Consider the following 20,565-nt stretch of genomic DNA (forward strand, 5'->3'; position numbering starts at 1 on the left):
ACACCGGCAAGTACCAGCATCGGCACTGAACACATGGCCTCACCCAGCCTTCACCAGCACATTGTCATCCACCTTCAGCACTCTCTTGTCAGCCAAGAGCAAATGTGACATCACATAGTCTGGACTGGCTTTTCTCCTCATACATCATCTATTCACTATCACTTTTTAGCCTTTTTAACATATAGGAGTCAAACCATGTGTGTTTTAGAAGCTAATTATATTTTTTTCCCTGTTACTCTGATATTTGCCAATTTGCTTCTCCTGATAATATGAAAGAAAAATATAGAAAAGTGGAAATTTAATATCAAGTAAAATTCTGAAAGACTTAATTAAAAAAAAAAAAACCAACCACTACCACCCAGCTCCTTGGTGTAGTCCCATTTCTACACTTCCTAGATAAACAATAGAGGCGCAGGTGAGAAGCCACTTGCTCAGGGTCCCTCCATTGCTCCCATTCCAGCACTTCTCCAATGCCTCCTTCAGTCCTTGGGTCTTGACCTTTCACTGGACTCCTGATTTCCCTCAGGAAATGAGAATAACTCCTGCAGGGGTGACAGTCCAGACTAGCAGGGGTGCATAGACTGCCAGCTGAGGGCAGGATGGCCCCTGAATCAGGGAGGAGGATGTTTTGAAACCTCACCCCTGAAGACACAACAGAGGTCAGTCCGTATCAGATCCTTTCTCTGCCATGTGACTTCTGGCAGGTTAATTAGCCTCTCTGAAACTCGATTTTCTCATCTTCAGAACAAAGATAATACCAATGTGCTTGTTTGTGGTGGAAGAAAAGAGATCACGTGCATGGCAAGTGTCAAATAGTGGTAGCTCTTCTATTTATTTCACCATTATCCTCAGGCCCCGCACCCGCAACCTGACACTATCCCAGAGACAGGTTGTGCTAGTTTCATGCTTCCTTTTTAATGGTTCTCAACAGCTCAGGCTTCTTCCTGGTTGGCCTGAGGCTTAGGGCTCCTTCTCGGGAAATATGATGCTAGCAGCAAAAAAGTTTGGGCCCTTAAATAACTGCCTCCCCACACAAGGTTAGTGCTGCCACTCCCCGCCCCTCCCCGCTGCCTGGCACTGCGGCTGCTACTGCCAGCTATGAGGCCAGCTTGCCCCCTGCTGGCGGCCCAGCCCCCTAAGAGGCAGCCTCTGGGCTATGGGCTGTGGGGCTGCCTTCAGAGGTCAGCCTTCAGCTGGGCTGAAATGGGGCAAATCTAGGACTCAGTAGCCACTTTCTCACGGCAAGGGGAACACTTTGGGGTGAAGCAGTGTTCAGTGTTCAAGCTGCAACAACCCTTTCTACACATACGTTATCCTGTTGAAAATGAACCCAAAGGCAGCCTGATGCTCTGGGAAATAAGGGCAGGGGTGGAGGGTGAGGGGTGGTAAAGGTAAGACTGTGCATCAGAACACAGGCTCACAGGTTTGGTTGTATGTGTGTGCACACATGAGTGAGAAAGGGAGAGAGAGAAAGAGAGACATGCTGGGAGAGAGAGACAGAGCAGGAGAGACAGGCAGAGCAGTAGAGATGGTAAGACAGAGAGAGACAGAGGCAGAGAGGTGGCGGGGCAGAATATATATGCATTTGTTGGGCACAATTCATCCCTCTCCCTTTTGGGTCCAAAGATCCACAGCTGAGATACAGGGCCTGAGGCTTTGGAAATCACTCTGCCGCCAGCACCCGCTGCAGGACACAAAGGCCAGACTAGCTCCTCAGGAAGCTGAAGCAGGTAAACCACAGAGACTGCCCAGGGCTGCAGCACCCCTCCAGTGGGAGCTCCCCAAAGATGGGAGCAGAGGGAGCAAGTACATGTCTTATCTTTCCGGAACAGTTAAATTCCCCCACATCAAGCACAAACAGAATCCATCCCTGCAAGGCGGGGCTGCCCCAGTTCCCATTGAGAGCTGCTGCTCGCCTTTCAATTTGGTCTTACGATGCGATGGATACAAATCGCAAAGGTTTGGTCAGCTTTGCAGCCGAAAGCAAATTTTACAGCTGGGGAAGGGAGTGAGGGAGAGGAGGGGGTGGGGAGGTGGTGGCGGGAGGAAAAAGGAGAAAAGCTGAAAGAGAAAAATTGCTGAAAGGCCTCCTGCAGCCTGTCAGGAGTATTAACTTAGGATGATGTAGGAGAAACAACTAAGTGGTTTTTGTGTCAGCCACACTGAATCAAACTTGTTCAAATATGTGCGCGTGAGTGTGCGTGGCAGCAAGTGGGGCCCGCCTCAGGAATGGAAAACAGCCTCTTAGTTTTAAGGGTTCTTTTATGTTTTGCAAATATGAGAAATGCTATGCATAAATGAGATTAGAAAGAGGGAGGGTGAGAGGTGGGGGCTGCCTTGGCCTTCTGCTGGCTGGATGGGGATGGGAAGGGCCGGAGGCAGGGAGCAGGGGCTGCTCACGGAGGCTGCCGCGGGGTCTGGGTGAGGCTGGGTGAGGCAAGTGAGGTGCGAGCTGAGGCCTGCTGTGTGAGGGATCCGGAGAGCTCCAGGGCCCTGGGAGGAAACAGGAATGCACTCTGACCACCGACCAAAAGGAGGAAAACCTTGCACCTGCCTCACTCCAGAATGCCAGATTTCTCTACCCCTTTGTTTCCCAATGGGGTGGCATCCCAGAGAGAATGAGCACTGGGCCCAAGGGCAGCCGGTTCCTGGTGATCTGGGCATAACCTGCTTCCCTAAGACATCATTCCTTTATTTGGTGCTTGCTGCATAACAAGTATTTGAAAAATTAATTAATTTTTAAAACATTTAATAAATATGTATAATACATACTATGGACCAGGCATTTTCTTAGTGCTTTATAGATATATTAATTTATATTATATTATTTTATTTAACAATGGTAACTGGCTTATGGGTGTCATTCTACAAAGAAGGAACATGAGGCCCAGGAAGATGGATGCACCCTAGGGTCATGTCCTTGTATAACCCCCCCTCCTGGAGTGCAGGGAGACTGTGACTTGCTTCTAACCAGTGAAAGATGGTAAATGTGATGGGAGGTTACTCCGTGATTATGCTGCATTGTATACGACCCTGTCTTAGGAGCCTGGAATAGAGATGCTCTCCTGCATGGCCCTGCCATGTGTGGGAAGGGCCACATAGTCCAGAACTGTGGGTGGCCTCCAGGAGCAGAGGGCTTCAGTCCTTCAGCCACAGGAACTGAATTCTGCCAATAAGCAGCGAATCTGGATGGGGACGCTCAGCTGCTGGTGAGATTGTAGCGCCAGCCAACACCGTGACTGCAGCCTGGGGAGACCCTGAGCTGAGTGGTGCCAGGACTCTGACCCAGGGAGACTGTGAGCTAGTAACTGTGTGTTGTTTCCACCTGCTAAATAGCACAGCCATTTGTTATGTGGCATTAGAAACTAGTGCAATGCCTGAGTGACCTTTGAACCCATGCTTTAGCACTGTTTTGGACTATTGCTTACACAGCCATGTGTTCTCACAATCCTCACAGTGGCTCTGAAAGCCCAATTCTTTTATTTCCATCTGATGGCTGAAAAAACGGAGGCTCAGGGAGATTAGCGAACGAAGGTCCCAGAGCTGTGAGGGGCTCAGTTGCAATTCCAATGGCTGGGGTCTGTCCACGCCCAAACCTTCATGCTTAGGCTGCAGTACCTTCCTCTACCAGATTGAAGGCTGGATCAGCCCATCTCTGAAGGCCTGCCCAGCTCAGCTTTTTTACTTTCTCTCTTGCTTTTCTTTCAACATCCTTTCTTCTCTTCTCTCTCTGCCTTCCTCCTTCTTCTCCCCTCTGTAACCTGCCTTCCACGTGCTATTATTTCTCTGATGTCTCAGTTCACTGCCTTTCATTCCAGCCCTCATTACATGCCCACTAACTGCCAGGCAGGGTGATGGGTAGGGAAGATACCATGCCTTTATTTCCTTGCCTTTTTTCTTATTCCGTCAATTGTTCTAGGACTCACTTTTCGCATCTTCTCTTCTGGCCCTGATGGTCAGCAGTCTGGCGTCAGAAGTTCCCACTCGATCCTAGGAATGGTGTGGGAAAAGGTAACTGATTCCAGTGTGGCTTGTGAGCAGGTAGGATGCTTGGCTGATGCTGCCTCCTCCCCACCTCCATGGGGCAGCCAGCACCTGTTCCATGGGAGGGGACAGGTCCCAGGGCCCCTTCCCCCATAGTTCCTCTCCACTTCACCATCTTGCCCCAGCATGTGACATCACCTTAGCTAAACTGCTTCCTGCACTCTGATCTGATAGTTTAGGGCTGACAGACTGGAGGAGAGCTGAGGGAACGGCTGCCCCTCCACTGACCTCCTCCATCTGGCCTTCTCTTGGACAGAAACTGGGAAGACGGTCAGTGGAGAAACAGTTCCTGGCACCTTCACCAGGATTGCTTGTCCTGCGGCCAGAGGATGGGTGGCACTGTGCCCGGGAGCTTTCGAGGGCCCTTGTTATGATACAAAACAATAAAGCCACTCTCAGCCCTGGACTCTTCACAATTTCCCTTCTCCATTCCCAGCCTGTACCTCCAGGAGAGCATTTCAACCAGTCCTCAGGGCCTCTGCCTCTATACAAATCATACACACACATTCACACACGCCTGTATACGTGCATATACATACACACGCTTACATGCACAATTGGCTCAGGACCCAAATGCTTTGTTCCCTTGCTGATATTTCCCCATAAGCTTTGGACACATTCGGCTCCCGTCTGGAAACTGTCCTTTGCACCTCAAGTTGAAGACTCTTTAATTTGATCCTCCTTTTTATGTTATGATCAATGTACGCGGGGCAAAAAACACTGACCTCAACACGAAGTTTCTATAAGGATCGGTACAGATAATGTATGTGGATGTGTTTTCTGGGGTATAAAGGGCTAAGCAAATTAACTGCAGCCAAGTGTCTTGGCAGAGCCCCAGTTCATTTGCCCTTTGTGCAGGCAGTGAGATGAGAGTCTAGGGAGCCTGCCATTTACATGCATGTTCTGTGTTAGAGCTTTTTATAAAATACTGAAAAAAAAAGTTCCCTCTTTTAGATGCCAGGAGCTTGGTTTGCTGGCATCTCTTGTTGTTACTGTGGTGGGTGGAGACACCAGCGGGGATGGGGCAACCATGGCAAGGAGAGCAGTGTGCACAGCGGCATCTTCCTCTTGCCCATGCTGAGTGACTGATTCCCAGCAAGAGAGGAGGGAGCACTTAGATCCAAAACCTGACGAAGCTGAGCTTTGTCCCTCTGGACCCAGGTAGTTCTGCTTGGCAGCCTTGAGTTCAGGGGTGGGGCATTCCTCCCCCAGCTGGTCCCCTCAGAGCATGTGCATCTTCAGCAGCCTGCAGGTTCAGGGGGTACCATGGACCAAGTCATAGTCTGGGGGACCTGGGAGAGCAGGTGTCTCCCCTGGTTTCACAGGGCCGTTGGGCTTCAGGAGGCCTGAAATGAGTTCTAGTGCACAGGGGTGGTGCTCTAGGGATTTTCAGTGTGATAGTGAAGACTTTGTGGGGCACTAAGATGGGCTGGTCCCCGCAGTCATGGTCCAATCACCATGTCCATTTGGAGATTATTATTGACAGGATCCACCCACTCCTGCCTCTAGGTGGTGAGGGCCCAGATCTTCAGTTATAGATTATTATCTCATTCACAGCGATCATCCCTGAAGGAAGACGTACTGGCTTCCCAGTGTGAAGATTCGGGCTCTTCTCCCTCCCTAATGTCTTGTGACGTTCTGGCTTTTATATCCTTGGTTTCACATTATGCTAAAGGAACCCAAAATCCAGACTCAGAACTTATGGAATCCAACTTCAAATATTTGTGAATCATCACTAGTGTTCCCAGTCCTGTTCCTATTCCAGAGAAAGCACAGGAGATTATCACTCCTGATATGTAGGTTGTTTGGTGTGAATTCGAAGAAAGTACCATCTTGGGACAGAAAAATGGTAAAAGGATGCTCCCAATTACAAAAAAAAAAAAAAAAAAAGACAAATCCCCAAACAAAAAAACCTTCTTCTGGCTGACCAATTAGAAAAAAGAGCTCATGGTTTGGGGGTTTCAGTCCCTACTTTGCATACCATTGGTTCACTGCCAAGAATTCTATTCCTCCATGGGGAACTCACAATCAAACTGGAGGAACAAGACAGACAAAGGAAATTACACCTCGTTACATGAGGCTTTGAAAGGTTCTGTATGTGATGAGGGGTGGGGGTCACCCTGTAACTCTTCCTGGAGGAGGCTGGAAGTTGAGGAGGCTCTACATGATTGGAAAGATAGGATAAGGGTATGCCTTAGGTGGTATTTTTCCATCGCATCAGAGAGAAACCTCCACCACTCATAGCAAGTTCAACAATGCCGAACTGATGCGAATCTATGGTTCAAAGAGTCCAGGATTCTATCTTCTATAGAGAACCTGTTTAGAAACTGTGCCAAATGTCAAGGAAGTTGAAATCCATGAAACTGACATGATAGATTAGCGTTGTATCTTGAGCTCCTCCTGGGAATGGTGGCACAATGCTATCACAACAATACTGATGTGATAATAATTGGAATACCTACCATTGGTGGAAAACTCTCTATCTGCTAGGCACTATGCTGTGTAGTGTCTCATTCAACACTCACAGCTCTTTTACAAGGTATATATTAGTTTTCCAATTCTATAAATAAACAGGCTCAGAGTAAATAATGATAAGAAGAACACTTACATTGTGCTTTCAATGTTCCAGGTACCTTAAAAAAGATACATCTCTATTTCTCTCTCTATCTTACTTAATCCTCATAGTAACTGTTTGAAGTAGTTGTAATATTTTCCCCCGATATTATCAGTAAGGAAAATGTAACCTAGAAAGGTTAAATCACTTGCCTAAGGTTCAAAAAAAAATGATTAAGGTCCTATGACTGGTAAATGAGAACCAAAATTCAAACCCAGGCTGGTGGGCTTGAAGCTCAACTTCTCATGCCCTAATGTAAGGCAGCATAACTCCAAGACTGCTACAGAAGGATTCCTAATAGCAGAGGTGTGTACCCATTACCCCCAGGGTCTAGGAGTAGAGCCTGAGGCAGCTAGCTGTCAGAGTGAAATTTCTTTGAAGCTCTGTGTTTTATCTTAGACATTTTTGTGTGACTTTTGCATTTTATTCTATAATATATATTTTTAACATAAAAAAGTAGTGTTTGATTTTTGCTGTTTTTCTCAAAACTTCGAGGTAAAAGATGCTCCAAAGGAGCCATACAATGCTTACCCCATGGTTTGCTTACCTCCTGGCGCACAGCTTGGTGCTCCTGGGTTACATGTATGCCACGGCAGGAAGAGGGTTTGAAGTGAAAAGAATGTGCATTTGGAGCTGCACAGTTGAGAGCTCAGGCCCTGGCTCCATTATGCCACCAAGTGCTATGACCTTGGCAAACCACTTCATTGCTCTGAGCAGATTCTCTTCATCTGTAAATCGGAGATAATAATGTATGTATGCCTGCCAGAGTGGTGTTACAGTGAATGAGGCGAGGAATTGACACTTAGTAGGGGCTTGCTAAGCGGCGCCATTCCAGTTGGGTACGGGTGACTTGCCTGCCTTTATCAGCCACTAAGTACCAAGAGAACCACTGTGCTGAGCGAGTCCCCTCTGTGCCACTCCACAGCATGTTTCTGTTTGTGGTGGTGATAGAGGTACTGCTCATTCCCCTGGGGGAAGAGCGCTGTCTATATTTTATGCCCCCCACAAGCCTCCCACAGCTGTGAGGCTTAGATGGAAATTGGGGACTTTCTGTCTCTCTTTCACCCACATTTGGATCGTTTGTTAGCTGAGAAAGAGTTGTTTCCTATTGACTGATGACTCTGCTCAGAAGGAAGGTCAGCTTGAAATGTATGGATAATATACGTATGGCATTCCTATCATATTCAAGCCTCTCTTTTAAACACTTTCTAAGACCTTCTAAATCTCTAACCCAGGCTTGAGCAAAGAGGAGAATCAACAGGCGGAGCGCGGTCCTATAGGGTCAAAAAGAGCTCCTGTTACCATTTAGGCAACTTTATGTTTACAGGAAAGTCAGCTAGCCTTGCTGAGCCTGGTCTTCTCATTGACAAAACAAAGCCAACCTGGGGAGGGGTGATCATTAAAAATGCTTTATCACACCAATGATGATGGCTTTTATTTAAAAAAAGAAAAAAGGTGTTGGTGAGGGTGTGGAGAAATTCGACCCCCTTGTGCGCTGTTCATGGAGTTATAAAACTGTGGGGCTGCCCTGGAAACAGTTCCTTGAAAAGCTGAACTGAGGGTTACCGTGTGATGCCACGATTCCCTGTCTGTGTGTATACCCAAAGAATTGGAGCAGCGACTACAGGTATTTATATACCAACGTTCCTAGCAGCATTATTCACAGTAGTCAAAGGGTGAGAATGACCCAACATTAACAAATGAATGGGTAGACAAAATGTGATATATACAAACAATGGGATTATTGATCCTTAAAAACATGAAATTTTGATACATGCTACAATATGGATGAACCTTGAAGACTTTGTGCTAAGTGAAATAAGCTAGTCACAAAAAGGATGAATATTGTACCATCCCACTTACATGTAGTACCTAGAATAGTCAGATTCATAGAGATAGAAAGTAGAACAATAGTTACAGGGACTGAGGGTGGGGTGGGGAATGGGGATTTATTGTTTAATGGATATAAAATTTCAGTTTGAGATGATAAAACAGTTCTGGAGATGGATGGTGGTGATGGTTACACGGCAATGTGAATGTGCTTAATGTCAATGAACTGTGCACTTAAAAATGGTCATAAAAAGCTTCTCCACAGCCAGGAAACAGTCAAAAAAACTAAGAGGCAGCCCACGGAATGGGAGAAGATATTTGTAAATGACACTACAGATAAAAGACTGGTATCCAAGATCTACAAAGAACTTCTCAAACTCAATACACAAGAAACAAACAAACAAAAAAAAACAAATCAAAAAATGGGCAGAAGATATGAACAGACACTTTTCCAATGAAGACATACAAATGGCTAACAGACACATGAAAAAATGTTCAAAATCCATCAGGGAAATTCAAATCAAAACCACATTGAGATACCACCTTATGCCAGTTAGAATGGCAAAAATTGACAAGGCAGGAAACAACAAATGTTGGAGAGGATGTGGAGAAAGGGGATCCCTCCTACATTGTTGGTGGGAATGCAAGTTGGTACAGCCACTCTGGAAAACAGTGTGGAGGTCCCTCAAAAAGTTAAAAATAGGGGCGCCTGGGTGGCTCAGTCATTAAGCATCTGCCTTCGGCTGAGGGCGTGATCCTGGCATTCTAGGATGGAGCCCCACATCAGGCTCCTCCGCTAGGAGCCTGCTTCTTCCTCTCCCACTCCCCCTGCTTGTGTTCCCTCTCTCGCTCGCTGTCTCTCTCTCTGTCAAATAAATAAACAAAATCTTAAAAAAAAAAAAGTTAAAAATAGAACTACCCTGTGATCCAGCAATTGCACTACTGGGTATTTACCCCAAAGATATAGACGTAGTGAAGAGAAGGGCCATATGCACCCCAATGTTCATAGCAGCATTGCCCACAATAGCTAAATCGTGGAAGGAGCCGAGATGCCCTTCAACCGATGACTGGATTAAGAAGATGTGGTCCATATATACAATGGAATAATACTCAGCCATCAAAAAGAACGATTTCTCAACATTTGCCGCAACATGGATGGGACTAGAGGAGATAATGCTAAGTGAAATAAGTCAAGCAGAGAAAGACAATTATCATATGGTTTCACTCATTTATGGAACATAAGAAGTAGAAAGATTGGTAGGAGAAGAAAGGGAAGAAGAAAGTGGGGGTAAACAGAAGGGGTAATGAACCATGAGAGACTATGGACTCTGGGAAACAAACTGAGGGCTTCAGAGGGGAGTGGGTGGGGGAATGGGATAGGCCGGTGATGGGTATTAAGGAGGGCATGTATTGCATGGTGCACTGGGTGTTATACACAAGTAATGAGTCATGGAACTTTATATCAAAAACTAGGGATGTACTGTATGGTGACTAACATAATATAATAAAAAAATATTATTATAATAAAAAATGTTTCAAATGTTAACATTTATGTTATGTATATTTTACCACAAAATTTTTAAAGCATCCCTTAAAATTAAATAAATTGTTTTGTATTTTTCCCCTTTCCATTCTTCACCAGAAGATTGTAAGTTAAATCCCCCTTGCTTTCGAGGAAGGAGGAAAAGTAGCTTCCAGCCTAGTCAGGCCCTGGGCTTCCATAAGCCATCAGGAGTGTGGGAATTGGGTTCCTGAAAGCTCATGCTGGGACCTGCTGGGTAGTGATGACACCCTGGAAACTGACCTTGGAGAACTGTGCTGGGGTTGTATCTACTTACTTGCCCTTGGTGAGCAGTCAGGTGGGAAGCAGTTTCCAAAAGCATCAGTGAAGGAAGAAGGGAATACACAGCTCCAGTGGGAGGGCAAAAGAAGTTTCTTCCACGTGCTGCTGGAATTTTCACAAGATGTAGGTGCTATAGGCAGCAGCAGTGTGACTGAGGGAATCTGAAGGCTGGAGACTAGATTTGTACCCTTCCACCAATTGCCCAGCATGGCCCTGAGAAGCCATCTCATTTCTAATACATCTTTTGATGCCTTTGCTCAATTACCATCACCATTGAGATGATCCAGCAAAGGTCCACAGAAGATGAATGAGAAGGGAAAAGGAGGGTTTTATAGAGGACATGACAGGGATGGGATTGGTGGGTACAGATTAATGTCCTGGAAAAGTGAAGGGGAGAGTAGACCTTCCTTTTGGACTTTCCCAGGCTTCAGGGAGGAAGGGAGAGGAGAAAGAGGTATGTGGTAAGACTAAAATCTAAGGGCTGCGTGGTCATCACTAGGTGGTAGAGGAAACCTGAAAGATTGCCCTGTTCTAAGTCCCCAGCAAAGCCTGGAGGTAGCAGGATCCTGTTAGCCACCAAGAGACTGTAAACCAGACTGCCTACAGAGACTGGCTGTCCTTTCCTCAAGATCCTTTTTGGATGACCATCCTTGGCAGCCAGAGCTTCCTCTGATGGCCACTCATGGAAGTAACTGTGGTCTGAGTTTGACCTGAGATTTGCCTACTCTCCAAATAAATAACCCCATATGGACATCTTCTTCCTGATTTCTAAGGCTGCAGGACACACTGTAAACCTAAGCCAAGGCTCAGTAGGACTGTGGACTTCAAATTGAGTAAGGTGGTGACTGAGTCAACCCACTGGAGACCCTCCGAGGAAGAAAGCAGTTAAGGATGTCCCTGAGGTAAAAATAATGCTAATAATGACAATAATAATACTAATAACAACAAAGCTAGCTCGAATTGTTGAGAGAATTACATACAAGGATGGAGGAGGTCTTGACACATAATAGTTATTTAATACATGTTAATTCTTTCTCCCTCTTCCCTCTGGGAGGGGACACTGGATCAAAACATTTCTCCCTTCCTAGTCACCAGACTGTTCCTTCTTTCCCTTCACTCTTCCCTTGCCTCCTCCCTTTGCCTTATGTCTGTTACCCTCTCCCTGCTTCTTCCCTGCCCCCCACATGCAAAGTCCACAGAGGTAAACTGTATCTGTCTTGTTGATCCCCCATCAGGCCTGCATGCTGCAGGCACAGCCACACACTCCTGCCCAGCTCTCACATTCAAGCAGCTCCACTCCTGTCCATAAAGGCGAGAGAGTGGAGTTCATTATCCCATTCATCTTCACGAGTTTCTCTTTGTTATTAGAAAGATATTTCTGTGTGGCACAAGAAAAATCCTAAGGAAAAAAATCCCGACCCTCAGAAACCTGTTCCCCCTGCTCCATCGGCCCTCACGCATTTCCGTTTGGATTGATTGCCTGCTATAGCCTCTGAGCTTTTGAACATCAAATTTCAAAACGGCAACATAAAAGAGTGAACATGAAATGAGCAGCTCGATTCTGCCCTCCATGCTGGGGGACATGTGTTCTTGAAGTGCAGGAGAGAGAGGGGAGTCTTGTCTCTCCCGCCTACATTATCTCCTGAGGCTTTTGATGCCCGCCCTTCTTGGGGCCCTGACAACAAGGCAGAGATTTAGAAAGCGTTTTCTACAAGCTGAACTCAGAGCTGTGCTAGGCACACGTGGTACCTGGAAGTAAAGGATTTGGGGCTTAAGCAGATGGTTCACTCCAAGATTCAAGAAGGATATCCATATGGGACCCAAACCAAGTGAAATGCAAAAAAAGAAAAAAGTGTGACCTTAATGTGATAGTCAGGGACTATGGAATAAGAGGTAGGAAAGCTTAGAGGCAAGGAAATGTACCTGAAATTTAACATGGACAAATCTGAATTCAATCCTTTCCACTGAAACTTTCTCCTTATTCTGTTAAAATCACTGTCTCTGAACGGCAGATACTATTTATTTAGTCACTTAGCTAGAAACCTGATCTCTCCTTCTACCTCACCCCAAGCCTATAGCCACCACATCCTGTTGATTCTATCCCTTAAAAAGCTCTACAAGTTAATCCCTCTGTCTAATTCCCTGACCCCAGCTCTGTCCATGCTTTCATCACTTTAACTTGGATAACTAAAAAAATCTCCTAACTCTTCTCTTTGCCTCTCCCTCACCCCCACTCAGGTTCATTCTTAAAGATCCTCATTCCCTTTAAGTTCATAACCAAACTCTTTAAAATGGCATTCAAGGACCTTTAGGGTCTGGCTCCTACCTACCTCTTGAACATCATCTCTTGCCATGTGCCTTGTACTTCAACCTTTCTCTTCCATTGGAGGTTCCTTAAATAATCCATGTTCTCTCGTACCTGTCTGCACAAACCTGTCTCCCTTGCTTGGAACCCCTTCTTCTCTATACTCCCTTACTTAGTTCTCTCCTACACAGACTCTGAGATGCAGCTTATGCATCACTGGAGAAGTCTCCCCAACACCTTCTCCCCTTCCTTCCCATAACAGGTATTTCCACCTGTTCATACCACTCACATTTTATCAGTGGCAGATTGGTTTGGTGAGCTCGTACGGAGCAAGAACTGTGTCCTATTCATCTTTATCTAGGAGCTGACTCAGTGCCTAGTGCAGAGTAGAGGTTTCATGAAGATTGAGGAGTTAATGACAGGAAGCAACTTGAGCAAAGCCATGAAAGTGGGAATTAGACATGGAATAAGAATACTAGGATGAGAAAAGATCTTGAACATTTTCAAGTCCAACACTGTTATTCTGATGAATTATGTATAGACTAGAGAAAGGAAATGGAATTTGCAAGTCCACACAGGTGGATTAATTTTAACAGATGACACCAATAGGTGTACAATAGTATACACTTGAAAGCAAGAGGCGTCAAAATGGGTCATGGAAATGGAAATAAAGACCAAAATGTTGAATTTGTTAAGTAAGTCAGGATTGGAAGAGACACAGGAGAAATGGTGCCATCACTCACTTCAGGGAGGAAATAGAAAACCACATCCAGTCTTAGCTGAGGAGCCAAAAGTGTTAAAGCTCAAAGACTATAGAACCAGGTAAGTCCTCCCTGAACCCAGGGAGCAAGAGGCAGCAGAGAGTACAGTGAATGACCCTGGGAGGTGGTTAGACTCAGTGAGAAAGTAGATCCCATGACAATTTTTGAGATAAGCTACCTCCAATAGTCTTTCTTGATGGTCTGGTCTTTGCCACTTACATTGAGCCCAATTCTGTCTTTAAGTGATTGTGCTTTATGGTTCACATTGGATTGGACCTGATAGCAACACAGAGTCAGAATGAGCTTAGTATATGCATTAGGGAGCCTGAGCTACTGGGGTCTGAGGAACCGTAAGGAGATAGGAGAGCAAGGCTGGATAGTTCTGGAGGACATGAGATGTAGTATTGAATAATTTAGATTTGTTGCTTCAGAGAATAGGGTGTCATTGTAGACTTTCAACCTGGAGAATAGGCGTATTTCAACTCAGATCCTTTCCTATAGGATCATGCCTTGGAACTTTATTTGCACTTGCTGCTCCCTTTGCTTGGAATGCTCTTTCTCCTAGATATTATCTTGCTTTCTCTCTTACCTCTTCACATCCCTGCTCAAAAGTCGTGTTATGAGGAAAGCCTGGACTTACCACTTGATTCAAATTTGCCACAGCCTCCATTGCTTACCTTCTGCACTATGATGTGTTTCTCTCTTGTGTTTATCACCCTCTCATCTACTGTAAGTCTTTTCCCTGTTTATCTGTTCATTGTCTATCACCACCCACTAGAATGTAGACTCCATGGCAGGAGGGGAGGGGGGTATTTTTGTCTGTTTTGTTCACTCCTGTGTTTCCAGCTCCTACACTTGATACATCCTAGGTGTTGAAGAAACATGTGTTGAATAAACATAGGGTCATACACGTGGGAACTGTTGGAATGGAGAGACAGTCTGCAGCCTCCTCCTAACCTGCTCTGTGATGGGATTGCACCAGGGAACAATTGTGCGATTGCCACTTTGTGCAAGCAGACAACATCCACTCCATCTTGATTATACCATCTCCGTGTTCTGTCTACCCCAACATTTAGGTCCTGCTCCTTCCCATCTAATGTCCTATCATGGTCCTAACCAAGCAAAAATTGTTACTAGAGGGTTCTTCATCACAAATCACTTTTCCTTAGATGCTCCTACTCTGTTAAGTTAGTGGGTAAGGCACCAATAAAAGGAGAGAGGGGACTCTCCTCCTTCCTTGGTTTTTTGGTAAATGGTCTTCTGATGGTAAATTATCCTCTTCTTTTCCTGATGTTCAGGGATTCTGGCCACGTAAGGAGTTTGTAAGCGACTGAAAAACAGGGACTCCCTCTTCCTCTTTGTATTCCTGCTGTATCTCATTGTTCTGGGCACCCAAGTGGGTGCTTAATAAGTTGCTCACATAAAGAAGAGACCAGTGGACATTACCGGGAGAAAGGGGTATTTGAAACAGGAGGGGTCTTTCCATGATACTGTCTGCATGGCACTCGCTTTCTTACCTGAGCCCTAGAAAAGTGCATAAAGCCCTCTCCTTGTCTAGAACATCTTTGCCTGGTTTTGGGTGATGTGCACCTGTCTGCTAAACTTCCAGACACAAATTTGGATAAAGATTCCCTGGCTCTAAGCCTTTCTTTATTTTTCCAGACCACCATATTTTGTTTTACTTTCAGTCACTGTTACCCTCCTTGAAAGGTCTGATAATTCCTGAGAGTGCCAACTGTGCAGCACTCTCTGGCCTGCTGAGGTTTCCCTCACCCAAAGCCTTTTCCCAAACACACCCATCAATCCCGTAGCTGCCTTTTCTCTCTCTGCCTCGCCTGTCTGTGAGGCCCTCTGCTCCCTTCTTGGCTATGCTAGCCTTGGTTATTCACTGCAGGTCACTCCCTGAATTGCTGTCATCAATTTAACATGTGTTTATTGACTACCTCCAATGTGCCGAGCACTGGGGATATAAAGATGAATTAGCTTTGGCCTCTGCCCTTGCAGCTCTGATGTCTGGTGGGCCAGTAGACCTGAGGTCAGGTAATTGTCAACAAGTGTTCAGAGTGCTCTGTGCAGGCAGGGAGATGCATGCTGGGAGCATGTGAACAGTGGGGTGACATCAGCTCACTCTGCCTGGGGTCTGGAGAGTGTCACAAAGGGGGTGAATTTTGAGTGAGGTCTCCAGTAATCCAAGTTTTTTATTTCACTATGGAGCATGCTTTGGCCCTGTGAATCTCTAAACATATTTCATAACACCTGGATTTTTAACAGGCTGCACACAAGACAGTTCTGTCTCTGTCTGTTGATTTCAGAGACTTAACATGTCTTTTACTTCATTTTCCTCTGTGATACTTCACTCCTCTCTGGATACATTCAGCCTGGCACTCAAGAGGCTATTTATTTTCTCCTGGGTACTTCACTTACTAGTTGGGTGTGTGACCATCTCCTCTATACTTCAGTGTTTTGATTATCCCCTCTCCGAAGAGATAGGCTACAAAATAGATGTGAAGTATGCTTCACCATTTACAGAAGGACCAAATAAACTTCCAAGTGTTCAATCATTCTCCTGGTCTTCTGGTTCACTAGGGAATCTGGGACTCTAGCCCTTGTTCCTTGTGGACGAATGTCCTGCTCTCTGATAGACTACAAGAGTAGAGATGACCCCTTCCTTTTACTTATCTCATAAAGCGGACTCTCAGTCTCTGGTGGTTAGGGAGGCAGTCTACTCCTGAGTGATAATTTTTTAAAGTTTTATTTATTTATTTATTTGAGGAGGGGGGGAAGTGTATGCACGAGAAGGGGAAGGGGCGGAGGTAGAGGGGGAGAGAGAATCCCAAGCAAACACCCCTGTGAATGCAGAGCCCGAGGAGGGGCTTGATTTCACGACCCTGAGATCATGACCTGAGCTGAATCAAGAGTTGGACGCTTAACCCTACTGAGTCACCCAGGCGCCCACTGAGTGATAATTTTTAATGGTGGAAGAGATAATGACTGGTATGAGTAGCAGCCAGGTTAGACTTCTGCTTCCACGGTTTTCCATGGGAGGCATTTTTGAAGAATGGACTCCCCAGGGTATTCATTTGTGCCTTTGAGAACCTTACCTAAATATGCCATAGCCTACTGTCCCAACTCCTTGGGGAAGGAGTAGTCCTGGAAGGAGAGAACTGATCCGGTAAGACTTAGTAGCATAAAACCAAGGTCACTTTGGGAATTGAAGTAGATGGAGCCCAACTAGAATTCAGATAATTGAATGTGAAATTCTACCTCATGAAAAGTTCCTTGGAGCTTGCTGAGAAGTCTGTAAGTCCCATCTGCACTTTGTCCTGGGCAGGGAGAGCAGCCAGACAGTGCCTATGCTCTTCAGCATCTGCAGATGTTCAAGGAGCCAGGCAAAGGCTCAGGTCCTTGATGGAAAGGTTCTGAATGCTGGCTCCCTGCCCCTCTGGCAGAATACCCCCTGGTCAGCAGTAGCAGGCTGATGACCTGCAGACCACAGGTATATTAGCTACACACAGATCAGACTCTCAGAGTATACGTGAGGGTGATCTAGTTTATCCCTCAACTTGATGCTAAGTAAAGGAGCCTCAGAGTGAGCCAGGGCTCTATTGGTGGGGGCAGGGGGGGAAAGAAAGCAATGTAAATCTGAGAGGATTTCTGGACCTTGAGGCATGAGGCTGGGCACCCTGTAGTCCCGGGGCAATGGCGGATATTTGATTCTGGCAGAAAGCAGCTCTGAGCTGGACCTTGCTGTGGAAAAACCACAGAAAGAAGCTAAGAGCAGAACTTTTAATAGCAAAGGAAATTCTATGTTTGGTGGAAAAATCACAGGTCTGAGAGTCAGAAGGTGTGAAAACCAGCTCAGGTCTGACTTCCATGGCCTTGACCGTTCTCCTCAGGGCTTCCAGATCTGGTTTTCTCTGGGATAAGAATACTATTCCTTTCAAATCACAAGTAGTCACATGGATAAAATGGGCTGACCCAGGCACACCAGCTTCCTCTAGGGAGATCTAATAACTGGTTTCTCAGCAACTGGGCAGAAGGGCCTAGAGCAGTGCCTTTCCATGGAAATAGAACATCAGATACAAATGTAAGTCATGTATGACCTTACAAGTTTTCAAATAGCTAAATTTTAAAAAGTAAAAAACAAAAAAACAAAAAACAAAAAAAACAGACGAAATTAATTTTAATAATACATTTTATTCAATACACTATATCCCAAATATCAGCTCAACATATAATCAATCGATCAGGTATTTCATATTCTTTTTGTCACCGGGTCTCTGAAATCTGGTATGTCTTTTGCACTTACGGCACATCTCAGTCTGGAACTTTCAGCAGCTCCAGAGCTACATGTAGCTGCTGTGTGGGGAAGTACAGGCCTGGAGGACTGGTTCAAGGCTGTGTAGGTAGCCCCTCAGCGGGCCAGCCCCTGTAACTCCTCTCTCGTTCCTGTCGAGGCAGGCATCCTGGAGGGTGAACTTTGACTGAGTTTTGAGGTTAATGGGCTTTTCTCAGTGGAGAGAAGCAGGGAGGACAACTGCCAGAAAAAAAATGGTAAGGATGAAGGTAGAGAGGTGGCAGAGAGTGTGGCCACCCCTCAGGACCCTGTCCTACTCGTGGGGGAGCCCTCACCGTTCTCATAGCCTCAGATCCATTTACATTCCCCACTCAGGGTTCTTACAACCAATTTGCACTTGTTTGCATTATGCATTTGTTTTCTTTTTCTCTCTCCTGCCAAACGCCTACAGACCTACTGTGAAGGGCCCATTTAGGCCCTGCTGTCTGGGTTAGCCCTGGGCTCTATAGCACAGTCCATTCACTGTGAGCCCTTTGCCTCCCCAGTTTGTGCCTCATTCTCTCCCTCTGTACAATGGAGTTAATCATGTTCATTTTTTACCTACCCTGGCTCCAAGGAAGAGTGCAGAAATGAATGGAAATTAACATGTGTGAAAAGTGCTTGAAGCAAGGAAGAACAGTAGTCTCAATACAAAGTGTTTAATTATTCATTTGGTTTTTCAAATCTACACACTACCTTAAAAAGGTCTCTGACACGAGGACTTCTGCAGGGCCTATCGAACTGACCTTACAAATAATTTGCCATGCTCTCATTCCATATGCACCTGCTCTGTCGAGGGAGTTGTCTGAGGTGTAAACAGGGCAGAGCTGTGTCTGAATGAGGAGATGTGCTGATTCTACCTCCAGTGTCTCAGGGCCCTGTCGGGCGTGTATTTTGTTGTAACATCCAAGCACTTTCCTCCCCGGTAACAGGAACAACCTTGTGACCTTTAAGATTTCAGCCTCCTGCAAGAACAGGGCCTGTTACCCTGGAAAGCCCTGGAGTGCCAAGCCTCCGCATGGAAACCTAGAGCTATTGCCTTTTTTAAAAATAGTGTTTCATAGAATTGGCATGCTTTGCTCAGAACAATTAAGTTTCCCAACCCAGCAGTGTAATTGAGTTTTTGTTTAGTAACTTGTACAGGTCTTTTCACTGGAGGACACCACCAGCTTCTGGGAAAGAGCCAACAAGACCTCAGATGATAAGAACATAAATATGCAAGGGGTAGGGATCATGTTGTGGAATAAAGGAATGGGAAAAAGTGCCCCATTTTTTTGATTTCCAGAGAACTGGTGCAAACCTTCCTTTCACATGCCCCCCATTACCCCACACAAATAGCTGTTCTCCCCCAGTAGTTGCTTTGTTGGGATAAATTGCCCTTTTGGGTACAGCTAAGGGAGAAGGTTCTTTTTGGCCCAGCCTTCAGAAGCAGGATCCCCCGCCCCTGATGGGAGGTCATTAGCTTCAGGAGATGTCAGCTCTTTGCTCTAGAAGGTTTGTAGAGACTAGGCCACCTGAGGATTGGTGCTCTCTCTCGAGTGCCTGACATTGCAGTTGTAACTTGCAGGAGATTATGGAGAACATGTTGGCTTCCTTGGAAGACCTGTATGAGCACACACGTGCAGGCACTCAGGCTGCACTTTCTCTTGTAATTTACAACTAACAAAGCACATTTGTGACCTTCTGATCATCACCACAGTCCTACACGGTTAATACTCTCAGCCCCATTTTACAGAGGAGGGCTCAGAAGTCACAAACACTCAGGAAGATGACCCAAGCCACATGGCTACCTGGTAGCTCCACTAGAATGAAAGACAATTTCCTGCAAACCTAAAGGAGACGTTTAGGGGGTAATACAAGGAAGTGTGGAAAGTGAACATAGGGAATCATCTGAATAATATACAGACCTGGAATGCAGGTCTTTCCATTTAAAACCCAGTGCGTTTTTCATTCTAATACACATTTCTGTGTTCTCAAACATGCTCATACAGAAACACACAGTTTATCCCAAATATAAATGTATTTTTGATATCTTGGTGCTACTGTCATTCAGGATGTCCATACACAAAACCGAGTAGAAGGATGTCGTTCTATGAAACAGACCAAAGTAGTTCCCAAGGATCTGAGTTTGTGCTTTGGGTTCTTCCCTCAGGTATATCCAGGATCTTGGATTGTTCTCTATGATCTCTGAGTGGGGCTTAGTGAAGCGCCTTTCAGTATATAAAGATACAGGCTGAAGGAGGATGTGGTCTGAGCTTGCCAAATGGTAAGTGCAGGGACTGCTGGACTTGATTTCTGCCTGGGATTCCCCACTAGAATGAAAGATGCCTCTTGGCTACCTGAAGGAGGTAACTTTCAGATTAGCGAAAGAGGCATCAACTTTACAAGTTGGGAAGTGCGCAAGAGGAAGTAGCTACCAGAAGGAGGACCTATACAGAGGTGTGTGAGGGGCTTTAAGCAGAGACCAGATGAACAACTGGAAGGCAGATCCCCAGCCCTCTGACCATGATACGAAGGCTAGAACCACACCAGTTTCTGAGTGTTTGAGACATGCTGTGGCTGGGGGTCTGAGGCCCTTGGGATCCTTATGGCCCTTATGTTTTGCTTGGAGGTTGTGACATTATAAAATTGCTTCCAGTTTTTCTTCTACTTGTCTCTTGTCCCTGAAAACGAATTTGGGGATCACAGGGAGCCTATTTTCTGGACTTAGGCTAAAAGCTGAAAAATGGCCTCAGGGCTCCAGTCCGGTGAGAGCAACTGGTTGGTGGAATAGGGGACGTGGGAGCAGAAGGCAGCCCTCAACAGTTACTCCATTCATCCTCACAAGATCCT

The sequence above is a fragment of the Ursus americanus genome, chromosome 13, assembly GCF_024610735.1.
Source record: "Ursus americanus isolate L20-20 chromosome 13, mUrsAme1.1.p, whole genome shotgun sequence".
NCBI lineage: Eukaryota > Metazoa > Chordata > Mammalia > Carnivora > Ursidae > Ursus > Ursus americanus.